Source organism: Phyllobates terribilis, unplaced genomic scaffold (assembly GCF_046119375.1).
Source record: "Phyllobates terribilis strain yellow unplaced genomic scaffold, ASM4611937v1 Scaffold_11__3_contigs__length_659146591, whole genome shotgun sequence".
NCBI classification, from domain to species: domain Eukaryota; kingdom Metazoa; phylum Chordata; class Amphibia; order Anura; family Dendrobatidae; genus Phyllobates; species Phyllobates terribilis.
In genome coordinates this window covers 453,911,819-453,925,698 of record NW_027362771.1, presented here as the reverse complement: position 1 = coordinate 453,925,698, position 13,880 = coordinate 453,911,819, and the positions used below count along the sequence as shown (strand labels likewise).

Genomic DNA, 13,880 nt, shown 5'->3' with positions numbered 1-13,880 from the left:
TTTGTTTTTTTTTACTGAAACGCTGGGGAGAGCAATAATGGGGCTGATTGGGCTGGAGAGAGCAATAGTGGGGCTGATGGGGCTGTGGAGAGCAATAGTGGGGCTGATGGGGCTGGGGAGAGCAATTGTGGGGCTGGTGGGGCTGGGGAGAGCAATGGTGGGGCTGATGGGGCTGGGGAGAGCGCTGATAGGTCTGGGGAGAGCAATGGTGGGGCTGGGAAGAGCAGTGATGGGTTTGATGGGGCGGGGAGAGCAATGATGAGGATTAGTAGACCAATGACGGGGATGGGGAGAGCAATGACGGGTTGCTGGGAGAGAGCAATGATGAGGGTGCAGGGAGAGAGCAATGACGGGGGTGCAGGGAGAGAGCAATGACAGGGGTGCAGGGAGAGAGCAATGACGGGGGTGCTGGGAGAGAGCAATGATGGGGGAGCTGGGAGAGAGCAATGATGGGGGTGCTGGGAGAGAGCAATGATAGTGGTGCTGGGACAGAGCAATGATGGGGTGCTGGGAGACAACAATGATGGGGGTGCAGGGAGAGAGCAATGATGGGAGTGCTGGGAGAGAAGAATGACAGGGGTGCTGGGAGAGAGCAATTACGGATGGTGCTGGGAGAGCAATGACAGGGGTGCTGGGACAGAGCAATGCTGGGGGTGCTGGTAGAGAGCAATGACGGGAAGTGCTGGGACATAACAATGACGGATTGTTGGGAGAGAGCAATGATGGAGGTGCTGGTGTGACGCCTCGCTCCCGCTCGCTAGCCCTACCCTGAGAGATGGGGTTACTCGGAACCGGGCCTCCTGGGTAGGGTGGATGCAGTCGTGGCCTAGGCCCGGCCCGTGCCCAGGGTCGTCACAGTGAAAAATAAGGGCTAGGAGGGACGGTGGTAATCGAGTGGATGTAATGACTAAGCCACCTGTGGTTTCTGGTGATCCTCCACCAGCGCTGCGGCAGTCCTCTGAGGCGGGATGTCGTGACAGCAGAAGATGGTACTACTCCCCACAGGCAGAGCAGGTCCTCAGGGCAGAGAAGACGGATCAGGGGAGTAGTAGTGGGTGGTGTGGTGTGGTGCCGCGCTGAAATAAGGAAACGGAGGCAATGGATGCAGTCTTCCAAACTTTACTCACGTTGTTAGGTGTCAGCTGCAAGGCTTCTCCTTGCTCCTCACGGCGCGCTGCAGCCACCAGGAAGGGGGCTCAGCACACTCTGGGTAGTTCGGGTGCATCAATCAGGACACCCCCCCCCCCCCCCCGCACCAGAGTGTTCCTAGAATTTCCCACTAGGTCCTCTCCTGTCCGTATGTTGTGCGTGTTACAAGGCTGGGTCTCCCTCTGGCTATACACAGAACAAGGGTACGGGTGGCGACTCCGCTCCGTTCATTACCCGGTGGGATCCTCTAAGCCTCCGAGCTTTTCTGACTGAGACGTGAAGTAGCAAAGCCAGATATCGCGGGCCGGTACCCCTCTTGCAGCAGGAGTCCCTCTGGCTTGGTCAGAATGAGGGTAGCAGGTGGCATACGTCGCTCCATCCGCATCCCCTGGGATCCTTTTGCCTGTGGAGCTTTACTCCTCCGCTCCCCTCCAGGCCTTCTTAGATAGGGACCTTGACCGGGTAGAGACAGCGGTTAACTCTAACCCACTCCTCGTCTCAAGGCCAGAGAACGAGGACCGTGTATCTTCAACACGCTGCAGGTTCTTAGCAGAAAGCCACATTCAGCGATGAAGACCACAATCAAAGACCTTGAACCTAAGATGGCCGCTAGTTAAATATGGATTAGTAAGTGTAACTTAAAGGTGCGTCCTCCACCCTCACCCACTACATGGTTCCCCCTTTCTTTTGGTCCCCCCCCCATCTCCTCTATCCCGGCTGGGGCAGCACTATGGTGCCTTTAAGCCCCCCCTCAGGACAGGAGTGGTGTAGTGTTGAATAGATGAGTGAGTCCCGAGAGGTGCTCCATCCTTACCTCGGAGAGGAGATACCACACCTCGGTCTGAGGTGCAGTACCCCTGTGGCGACTGAACCCTCAGGGGCGCCACATTCCCCCCTGGTGAAACACATCACGTCCGCGGGCTGGAAAGAGAGCAAAGCATTGATACAGACTTTTTATATGCTTTTTAACCATATAACTATCTTCCATTTAAGGGAGGCTCAATTTCTTAAACGTTGCAGATTAAATAGTACAAATATATAAAACTCTAAGAGACATTATGCAAGTAGACGGATTGGTAGAAAAGTAGAAAAAGAGTCAGTTCAGCAGCAAGAGGGATCTGTCCCAAACCCTCAACGTGGGCCCTGGGGTTGCTGCAGGGCATGGAGATCCCGAGTTGGACCTCCGGTAGAGCCACTCCAGACAGGTTTTGCTTCTGAGGTCTGAGGTAGTAGTAGAGCGGTTTTGTATAAAACCAATAGGGAGCACCTAAATAGATGCAAAACTATATACAAGTAAGAGTCTGTCTACTGCCAGTGTCCGCAGGGACAAATGTCTCTTTAAACCGGGAGGAAAAACAACATATTAACATATAACAGTAACTTAATCAGAGAGGTGCAACCTCCGGGGCTGCTCAATCCAGGTATCCCCACCTGGGAAAAGACTCGTTCCTCCCTACGGAGCCTGACCGGTCCTCTTTTGGCAGGCGCGTAGGGGTCTCACCCTTAAACACCCTATGGACGTCCAGGGCGTACCATCCACGCACCCCATGGTGGCGGGTGTATGACACCAGATCACCCGGGTAGAGGTTCCGACCAGGGTGTCCCTCCTTCAGTTGCGGCTCGACGTCCCGCCGGCTGACGAAGACGTCCTGCGCAAACTGGGGACTCCGTATGAAGCCCCATCCCGCCTCCTGGTGGAAGCGGACTATCAGCCTTTCCTCCCGGGGGCTTGGACGGGTGGCCTCCTCCTGGCGGGCCCTTGTCTTGGCAGCTTTGGAGCGTACCTCCAGACGCTCGCAGCGGACTCTCCTCTCCCGCCGCTCCTTGTCAAGTTGGAGGAGCTCCCTTCCACAGAACTCCTTCCTCCTCTGCGCTTCAGCCCGGGTCTCCTGGGGGAAGCCTATTAGGTCGCCCCCCTGGTTGTCCCAGGCCATCTCCTCCGCCGCCGGGCAGGCGACTAGGGGCGCGGGTAGCGGCGACAGCAGGGGTTGCTGCAGGTCCTCAACCAGAACGGACCAGTCCGGGTGGGGGCTGGTGGTCTCCCCAGTAAGGGCAGGATCCTGCTGACCGGGAGTCGGGAGGCATAGCAGGCCTCTGGCAGTGGTGGTCACTTGGGCTTCGAGCTCCAGTGCTGAAAGCTGCTGCCAGACAACGGCGCCCGGGGACAGGGGTGCCGGCATCAGATCCAGGAGGGCCTCCGTGCACCTCGCACCCGGAACGGGAATTTCTTGCTTACCCGCTCCTTGGCTGCACGAGGCCTCTGGGGTTTCCTCCTCCTGGGCTGCTGCTCCTATAGTTAGGCTTGCAGAACCTTGGCGGCGGGACAGGATCTTTTGCAACACCTCCTCCTGCCATGCTGCGGACACCGATCGCTGGGCCTCTGCAACCCTCCGGGTCAGGTCCTGTGTCTCTCCATGGAGGAACTCGGCCTCCTCCGGGTTCAAGTGGATCCCCTCCACTCCATGGAAGGTGGCAGCTTGTGGACCAGCGTTGGAGGGCTTGGAACGACTCTCCTCGGCGGCGGCCATCACTGCTGCAGGGTGCGGTGAGTCTCGGATTGTTGCAGCCACACCTTGCTGTTGCCTTCGTCTCCTCCCCTTTTCGGGGCGGCTCCAGGGCGGCTGGCTGACGGACACTCCCAGGGACATCCCATCCGTTCTGATGGACATTACCTTGCGAACTGACTCTACTGCAGGGGGCGGTCTGCACTTTTGGCACCATTGGCTTGGTCAGAATGAGGGTAGCAGGTGCCGTACGTCACTCCATCCGCATCCCCTGGGATCCTTTTGCCTGTGGAGCTTTACTCCTCCGCTCCCCTCCAGGCCTTCTTAGGTAGGGACCTTGACCGGGTAGAGACAGCGATTAACTCTAACCCGCTCCTCGTCTCAAGGCCAGAGAACGAGGACCGTGTATCTTCAACACGCTGCAGGTTCTTAGCAGAAAGCCACATTCAGCGATGAAGACCACAATCAAAGACCTTGAACCTAAGATGGCCGCTAGTTAAATATGGATTAGTAAGTGTAACTTAAAGGTGTGTCCTCCACCCTCACCCACTACATGGTTCCCCCTTTCTTTTGGTCCCCCCCCCATCTCCTCTATCCCGGCTGGGGCAGCACTATGGTGCCTTTAAGCCCCCCCTCAGGACAGGAGTGGTGTAGTGTTGAATGGATGGGTGAGTCCCGAGAGGTGCTCCATCCTTACCTCGGAGAGGAGATACCACACCTCGGTCTGAGGTGCAGTACCCCTGTGGCGACTGAACCCTCAGGGGCGCCACACTGGGACAGAGCAATGATGGGGGTGCTTGTATATTTTCTGTGTGCACATAGCCTTACAGTTAATTAGGGAGAGTCACAGAGACTGAATAATTTATATTATTGGCAGGTGGAGATTATAGTTAATGGGGGGCACAGTGCTGCTTATCACTTTATATTTTGATTACTAAGTGGCTAATAGTATATTAATGGGGGGGTACATATCTGTAGTCAGGGGCGCAGTATGGGGGGAGACACATGTGTATATATACAATATATGTGACCTTGTTATTATCTAGGCTGGAGATCATCATGACAAGACGAATCGTGACTGGGAGATGTCGACATGAAGGTCTGACCAGATGGAGAAGAAGCAGCAAAAACCGACTCTGATCAGACGAGACGTCAGCGGTAAGTGCCTTAATGTAAATATTATTCTGTGTCTGCGCTGTATGACTTGGAGTGATAATGTTACATGTAAAATCCCCTAGGCTGCATTCTTACATTTGTGTGAAATGTCAGATTTTTTTATCGGATGGTCCACGGACTTGTAGAGTTTTATAGATCCATTCACACATCCATGAAAATCACGGATCTTAGAATGAGATCTGTGAGGGTCAGAGAATGTCCTGTTCTGATCCGATTTTGAGGATTAGAATAGGGCATGCTCAATGCATCTGTAAAACAGGGCAGCACACTGACACTGCACACGGATGCAGGAATGTAGCCGTATTATGTATAGCACAGTCCCTTAGTACATAGTGTACTCACTTATTATGTATAGCATATGCCCTTAGTATATAGTGTACTCACTTATTATGTATAGCGCCGTCCTTAGTTATATAGTTTCATCTTTTATTATGTATAACACCCTCCCTTATTACCTACCATCCTCTCTAGCTCTAGGGCTCACAATTGGGGGATCATACTGTGTTGGGGTCAGCAAACTTTGCCCTGGGAGTTGAGGTGAGGTACAGTAGGGTCATTATACTGCGCATGTGGAGGAATTCACCATGGGGGTATCATACTGTGTTTGGGGGACACTTTTGTTGGTATCACACTTTATGGGACAATGAAAGAGGGGCCTAGGACGTCAGCAGGAGGAAAATTACTATGTAAAGCCTGAAAGGTTGTGTGATCTGCTTTTCTGTGACCCTGACAATTATTTAAATTTTTTTTTTGGGGGGGGGGCCCAATTTGAACTTCTGCTATGGGGCCCCATGAATCCTATGTACGCCCCTGCTTCTGCTAATAAGTCAGAAAAAGCTCAAAGAGTTGGAAACAGGAGGCTGGCACTGTGAGCGCAAGGAGAACTGCCATAGAGCAGCAGTGTCTACTCCATGCAAAAGCTTAAAGAAGCACTCCCATCAAAGTTTTTATCCTCTTAATGTATTGCAGTCATCATATTATACAGCACTGTGTACTTACAATTGCTCATTTTGCCTTTCTACCCAGCTAATTCTTTTTGCTCTATGTAGAAAAAGGAAATCTCTTTACAGTGCAAAAATCATTCCCCTCTTCAACTCCTGACCCAGCTACTCCCTCCTCCCCCCCCTGCCAGGAACTTTTGCAGTGACTTATGACTTGTGAAGAAAATGTACCTCCTGTTTCTATATTGAGCTTAGAAGGATTCAGCTAGTCAGTTTTTAAACATGCGATGTCATAGACCTACTGGAACAGTGAAGAATTAGCTGGGTATTAGGGCGAAATAAGAAATTGTAAGTACACAGTGCCATATAGTATGATGACTGCAATATATTAAGAGAATAAAAATTTGATGGGAGTGCTTCTTTAAAGTGTAACCGCCATTTTAATTTTTATTTCATAAATCAATAGTACAAGTAAAAATAAGCAACTCTGTAATATATCTTATCAGATGTCTTATCAGAGAAATCAGCTTCTTTGTCCTCCTGACCTGATCATTCACTCTCAAAATTCTCAACTTATGGCCACGGCCCCACTATCAGTATTTGGTCAGTATTCGGTCAGTATTTGTTTTCAGGAGTGGGAGCCAAAACCAGGTGAGGAACAAATAGAGAAAAGGTATAATAGAAACAAGTCACCAATTCTGCATTTATCACCCACTGCTGGTTTTGGCTTCCACTCCTGAGAAAAAATACTGACCGAATACTGAACAAACACTAATAGTGGGGCCGTGGCCTAAGTGTAAAAACTGTGAAGACAGACTTTCACATTACTGAAATAGGAAATGACAGTTGCTACTGATAAGATACTGTGTATAGAGGAGAGCGAGGAAGAGGGAGTAATTCTGACCCTAGCTCCTTCTTCTTCTAGTCCTCTGTCTACATAGAATCTATCAGTAGCAGCTGCCATCTCCTATCTCAGTAATGTAACAATTTGTCTTCACTCAGTGCAGATTTTATCCATATATGAGAATTTTGAAAAAAGAATGATCAGCCTTGACGGAGAAAGAAACAAATTTATCCAATCAGATATAGTACAAAGTTGCTTATTTTTATGTGTACTATTGATTTATGAAATCAAACTAAAATTGACAATTACTCTTTAACCCCGTCACGACCTTTGACGTATCCATACGTCCAGATCGGTAGGTACTTACCGACGTTGTACATATGGATATGACGCGCCCCCTGGGCCGTGTGTGTGTGGGGAAACCCGGAACCGGACCTTTTTGTGGATGCTGGGGGTTGTAGTCCTTGCGTGGCGGGGACCCGGTCCCGTGGCTCAGGGCGGTCAAACCAGTGGCAGTCTATTTATAAGGTTTTGTGATTAAATGTCCGACTACGCCACCCGTGGATTGCGGTCAGGATGAACCGCCGCTGCAGGGCAGACCGCTGAGGCTGGTGTTGTGGGTGCAGCAGAGTGTAGTACAACTCCCCATGGGAGGAGTGTAGCATCAGGGCAGTGTATGCGGAGGATGGGGGTGATGGTGCAGGAGTAGCAGTGATGACACAGAGTCAGTGATGCAGTCCAGGGTATTTACTCACAGTTCTTATTATCCAGACCACCTCTGCAGGTAACGGCTGCCCACGTCGCACTGTGCTCACCAGGTGAGGGGCTCGGCCGACTCCCAGGTATCTCCGGAGTGTTTCACAGGACCCCCTTTATGTGTCCTTCCTCTGGCCTGTCGTACCCCACCAGTGACCATGCTTCTGTCCAGTTGCCTCGGGCCTTGGCGGGCAAACGTGCATTCCGTTTCCCTGGACCCTATATGGTGCCTTCCTAGCGGGTGTAGCGAGGGGCTGCGCCACTTGAAATGTTGCAGCCTCCGGTTTCTAGCTGAGGGTAGTTCCCCGCCTCCACTAGTTTCGGGGACCGGTCTCCCCCCTTGGCCTGACCCTTCTACGCAGGTAGATTCGGGCGTGCGGTGGCGACTCGCCGGTCCACACCCCTGGGGTCTCTTCTTTCCTCTGTGCTCCTGGAGCCTCCTCCACTCCCCTTCCTTCTTCCCTCTTCCTTCAGGCCCAGGCCTCCTGACAGAGCCTGCCTGTGGAGCAGAGCCCATGCAGCAGCCCTGCTCCCTGTCTTCTCTCTGTCTTGGGCCTCTCAGGCTAGGCCCGCCTCCTGGAGCAGAGCTCCACAGAGCCCTGCTCCTGCTCTTTTCCTCCTCTGACTGGCTCCTGCTCTAAGATGGCCCCCACCTTTTATATCTCTCTCTGTGCATCCAGGAACTGCTTCCTCTCTGCCCCTGCACTACAGGGTTCCCCCTTCCTAGGTGTTCCCTCCCCCCACTCCAGCCAGGGACAGGGGCTGTCGTGCCCATCTTAGGGGCATATCGGTCGCCCTGCCCCCCGGAAATGTGGTGTAGTGCATGCAGCTGTCGGGGTACTGATCCACACTCCATCCTTACCTGGCAGTGAGATATCACACCTCTCGGTGAGATGCAATACCTCTGTAGCAACCGAGCCCTCGGGGTGCTACAGATACGTCCAGACAATTGCCATCGGGTGTCAGCTGATTCTAACAGCTGACATCCGACACTAAGTGTTAGGAGCGGTGCCACACCGCTCCCAGCTCTTTAACCCCTAAATGATGCAATCGAAATCGATCGCAGCATTTAGCGAGCAGGCAGAGGGAGGAAGTCCACTCTGCCCTTGGATCGGCACTCCCGCAACGTTATTTGGGTCACCAGAGCTAGCAAATTTTCTAGATCATGCGTGATGTAACAAGTTTGAAGTTTGTCCTGTCAGTGCAGCACTGACAGTTTGTATAGTATAGAAATGCTCATGCATTTCCTATACTATGCAAGCAATCAGCCTGCAAAAAGTGAAAATCCCATAGTGGGACAAAGTAAGAAAGTAAGAAAAAGTAAAAAAAAAAAGTGAAAAAAAGTCAAAGAAAATTGAAAAAATATGTTAAAATTAAATAAAAAATAATAATAATAATAAAATATATATATATATATATATATATATATATATATATATATATATATATATATATAGTGTACCCATAAAAACATATTTTCTGAAAAAAATATATAAATGAAAAAGTACACATATTTGGTATTGTCGTGTCTGAAATGACCCGACCTATAACATCATCATACCGCCGAACAAAAAGTGGAATAAAACGCGATCAAAAAGATGAATGTAAATAAAAATGGTAGTGATATAAATGTCAGCTTTTCCCACCATACAGCTCTATCAGCGGAAAAATAAAGTTATAGCTCTCAGACTAAAGCGATGCAAAAAGAATTATTTTTTCTATAAAATAGTTTTTATTGTGTAAAAGTGACAAAACATAAAAAAATTATATAAATGTGGTAATGTGGTATATCTGTAATCGTATTGACCCGAAGAATAAATCTGCCTTATCAATTTTACGACACGTGGAACAACATAAAATTCCTGAATTGCTGTTTTTTGTTCATTCTGCCCTCCCAAAAATTGGAATAGAAAGAGATCAAAAAATGTCATGGTATCAATGGTATCAATAAAAATGTAAATTCGTCCTGCAAAAAATAAGCCCTCACATGACTCTGTCGTCCGAAATATGGAAAAATTATAGCTCTCAAAATATGGCGAAGCAAAAACTAGTTTTTGCAAAAAAGGCATCTTTTACTGTGTGACAGTAGCCAAACAAAAAAACACGATATAAATCTGGTATTGCTGTACTCGCACCAACCCGAAGAATGAAGTCGTCTAATCACTTATACTGCACGAGGAAAGACGTAAGAAATAAATAAAACCAATTCTTCACCTGCCTTGTTCATCCTGCCTCCCAAAGATCGCAGTAAGGCTCTGCGCACAATTATCCTGCACTGAACGCTTACACAAAAATTTCCGTGTAAATCTCTGAAATACGCCATTCAGGTGAAACCCCCAGCAGAAGATTTCCTATAATGAGGTAGATGGAGGCACCGTGGACGCAGTCTGGCTTGTGATGAGGCGGTGTCTGTATTTTTAGGCGTGCATAAAAGTGTTGTTGGCCACAGTTTTGTGCACCTCTGAAAAAAAAGAACACCGCTGAGCAGAGGCCAGACAGAGTCCAGAGTAACTCAGCTGCCTCATTATAGTGAATGAATCCCTCGGGGGTTTCATCTGAATCACGTCAATCGGAGATTTAGATGGAATCCCCGATGTAAGTGTTCAGCATAGACCGCAGGATAAATTTGATCCCAAACGTTATGTAAAATGTTCCCAATAAAAGCTTCAACTCAATCCACAAAAAAGCAGGTTTGTCATCTGTTATCAGAAATATAGGGGTTAATGGTAGTACAAAGGCTCTGGAAAAGCAAAATGGCTCCATGCCCCCCAAAAGTAATCCAGGGAATTCTGCACTCCCAAATCCAAATGCCACACCTTCCTTCTGAGCCCCAGTGTGCCTGAACCACATTTAGTGTCCACATATTTGGCCTAATTTATAGGTATATGTCTCCAGAAGCACGAGCTGTGCATAACGTACTGGTCACTACAACGTACTGGTCAGTACAACGGCAGTTTGCGATTTTCACTCAGCAACATCCTCTGCTGCTTGTTTCTGGAAAACACTCATGAAGTCAAAATCGTCATTACACCTATAGATAAATTCCCAAAGGGGTATACTTTCCAAAATGGGGACACTTGAGGGGGGATTCTGCTCTTCCAGCACTTAGGGGCTCTGTATATGAAGTCTGCAAACTATTCTAAAAAAATCTGTGCTCCAGGAGGCAAATAGCGCTCCATCCCTCCCGAGTCTCACTGTATGGCTAAGCAGACCTGTAAGGCCACATATAGGGTATTTTTATATTCTACAATGAAAACATTTGGGGCTAAAACAGCAAATTTTGTGTGAAAAATATATTTTTTTCATTTTCACAGACCAACCTTCTAAAATACTGTGAAGCACCTGTGGATACAAAGTGCTCACCACAAATCTAGATAAATTCCTTGAGGGGTCTAGTTTCCAAAATGAGGTCACTTGTGGGGGTTGTCCACTGTTTAGGCACAACAGGAGCTCTTCAAACATGACATGACACCTGCAGAACATTCCATCAAAGTCTGCATTCCAAAACGTCACCTAACTTTCTGAGCCCTGCCATGCGCCCAAACAGTAGTTTTCCCCTAGAGATGGGGTATCTACATAGTCAGAAGAAATTGAACAAAAAATTATGAGGTCCATTTTCTCATGTTACCCTTGTGAAAATAAAAAAATTGGGGCTGAAAACATTTTTGTGGGAAAATGTTTATTTTTTTAATTTTCACGTCTCAATGGTATAAACTTCTGTTAAGCACCTGTGAGTTCAAGGTACTCACCATATATCTAGATAAGTTCCAAAATGGTGTCACTTGTCTACTGTTTAGGCACATCAGGGGCTCTGCAAACGCGACATGGCATCCGCTAATTATTCCAGCAAATTTTGCATTCAAAAAATCAAAGACACTCCTTCCCTTCCCTTCCAGGTGTGTGCCCAAACAGCAGGTTTTCTCCACATAATGTAAGTATTGGCGTACTGAGGATAAATTGCACAACAAATTGTATGGTGCGGTTTTTCTTGTTACCTTTATGAAAATGCAAAATTTGGGGCTAAAGAACATTTTTGTGGGAAAAATGGGATTTTTTCATTTTCATAGCTCAACGTTATAAACTTCTGTGAAGCACCTGGAGGGGTCTAGTTTCCAGAATCGTGTCACTTGTTTAGGCATATCAGGGGCTCTTCAAATGCAACATGGTGTCCAGCAAATTTTACATTCAAAAAGTAAAATGGCGCTCCTTCCCTTCCGATCCCTGTCGTGTGCCCAAACAGTGTGTTTCCCCCACATATGGGGTATTAGCGTGCTCAAGAAAAATGGCACTACAAATTTTAGGGTCTATTTTCTCCTGTTACCCTTGTGAAAGTAAAACAAATTTAGTCTAACACTTTTGTGAAATAATGGTTAATGTTTATTTTTTTCCTTTCACATTACATTAATTTTTGTGAAGCACCTAAAGGGTAAATAAACTTCTTGAATGTGGTTTTGAGCACCTTGAAGGGTGAAGTTTTTAGAATGGTGTCACTTTTGGGTATTTTCTGTCATATAGACCCCTTAAGGTCACTTCAAATGTGATTTGGTCCCTAAAAAAAATGGTCTTGTAAATTTTGTTGTAAAAATGAGAAATCGCTAGTGAACTTTTAACCCCTTATAACTTCCTAACAAAAAAAAATTATGTTTCAAAAATTGTGCTGATGTAAAGTAGACATGTGGGAAATGTTATTTATGAACTATTTTGTATAACATAACTCTCTGATTTAAGGACATAAAAATAAAAAGTTTGAAAATTGCTAAATTTTCACAATTTTTGCCACATTTCTGTTTTTTTCACAAATAAACGCAAGTTACATTGAAGAAATTTTACCACTATCATGAAGTACAAAATGTTATGAAAAAACATTCTCAGAATCAGTTGGATCCTTGAAGTGTTCCAGAGTTTTTACCTCATAAAGTGACAGTGGTCAGAATTGTAAAATTTGGCCTGGTCATGGAGGTGAAAACATGCTTGGGAGGTGAAGGGTTAAGCAAAGTGTTTTAACTTCCTGATGAACACTTTACCCCTCCAAATCATCAGAAGTAGCAATAATATGATTTGTATTCATATATATATCATACCCAGTCATCAATAGAATACAGCAAGGGCATTTCAGACTCTAAAATATAACTTTTAATAGATAAGTTTAAAATATTAAGTATATGGCTGTGTGGCCACTATGCGTTTTTTAAGCGTTTCCGCAGCGGCAATTCCACTGCAGAAACACTTAAAAAACGCTTGGTAGAAGGTCTGCCATGTTCCCCAATGATAATCCGCATGTGCTGTGCACATGCTGCGAAAATTTCCACTGCGGATTATCATTGCGGAAAAATCCGCAGCACTACCAATTATTTTGTGGAAGCGCGGCGTTTTTGCCGCTATTGACTAGCATTGGAACGCATGGAATCCGCATTACTGCATCTGTACATGCGGATTCCATCCATTTCAATGTGCGGATGGTACCAGGGTTTGAAGAAGAGGAGACTCTCCTCTGGACCCGGGTACCATAGTACCTGTAAAAAAAAGAATAAAATAAAAAATACACATTATACTTACCTTCTGATAGCCCATGGTGTGCTTAGTGATCCGTCCTGGCTTGCCGGCAGCTCGTGATGGTCTAAAAATGACCTGCCATGACATCATTTAGTCATGTGACAGGTCATGCGACCGCTGACGTCGGCAGGTCCTTTAGTCTACCGCGAGCTGCCGGCAAGCCAGGACGCATCGGATAAAGACACCGGGGGCCATCAGAAAGTAAGTAAAATATTTATTTTCTATTTTTTACCATTCTTTCGGTCACACTATATAAATCCATGCCGGTTCCATGGATTTATATAGTGTGACCAAGTTGACAAGCACTTTCCAAGTGATGCTAAAATCGCTTGGAAAGTTCTTGACAACCCGCATGCGGAAATGCATGTGAAGAACGCTTCACTTCCACTTGTCCCTGGCAGGAAAAATGCATGTACAATCCGCATGCGTTTTTTCTGCCAGGGAGATGCAGAAACGCTCAGGAAAAAATCCGGAGCATTTCTGCATCGTGGGCACATAGCCTAAGACAAATATGACGGAGACAAATAACACATACTCCCCAGGTCGTGGTAACAACTATAATAAGAGAGCAGAACACGTCACCTAAATGGCGTACCGGACCCTGGTCAGATAGGATCAAACAAAAACCCTAATGACACAGGCTCCCTATGAAACGTCCAAACAGTAAGTGTGTAATAGTGAGGAAGGGCGTAGCCGTCCCTTGGTACTGAGATAGTTAAAGGAAGTGTCCCTGAGGTCAGACCTCCCTCTCTGTGGTAGACCAAGCTAAGGGGGTTAGCTTTAGTGGTCCAGTTAGTAGAGTAGAGGGGGAACTTAGTGCCCTTATCAAGCCTAGAGAGATATAAAGCTTGTTCCTGGTATAATTCCTTCTGGGCTGTAGTACCTGAAAACAGCCACAAGATGCCACTGTTCTGGGTGCAGATGTCAGGTTGAGTCTGCCAGCAAAGTTATAGACAG

The 13,880-nt window shown here is 47.2% G+C and overlaps 1 protein-coding gene across 5 annotated transcripts in view; it reads right to left on the bottom strand.

The window, feature by feature from the left end:
• Positions 1-13,880, bottom strand: part of SV2B (synaptic vesicle glycoprotein 2B) — a 260,779-nt gene that overhangs the window by 85,943 nt on the left and 160,956 nt on the right. The window contains exon 1 of one of the 5 annotated variants that reach the window (XM_073653296.1): positions 1,964-2,057. The exons of the other annotated variants lie outside the window; for them this stretch is intronic. The gene's annotated coding sequence lies outside the window, so the exon portion shown is untranslated. Of the gene's footprint in view, positions 1-1,963; positions 2,058-13,880 lie in introns of those variants that run through there. 5 annotated transcript variants of the gene reach the window in all.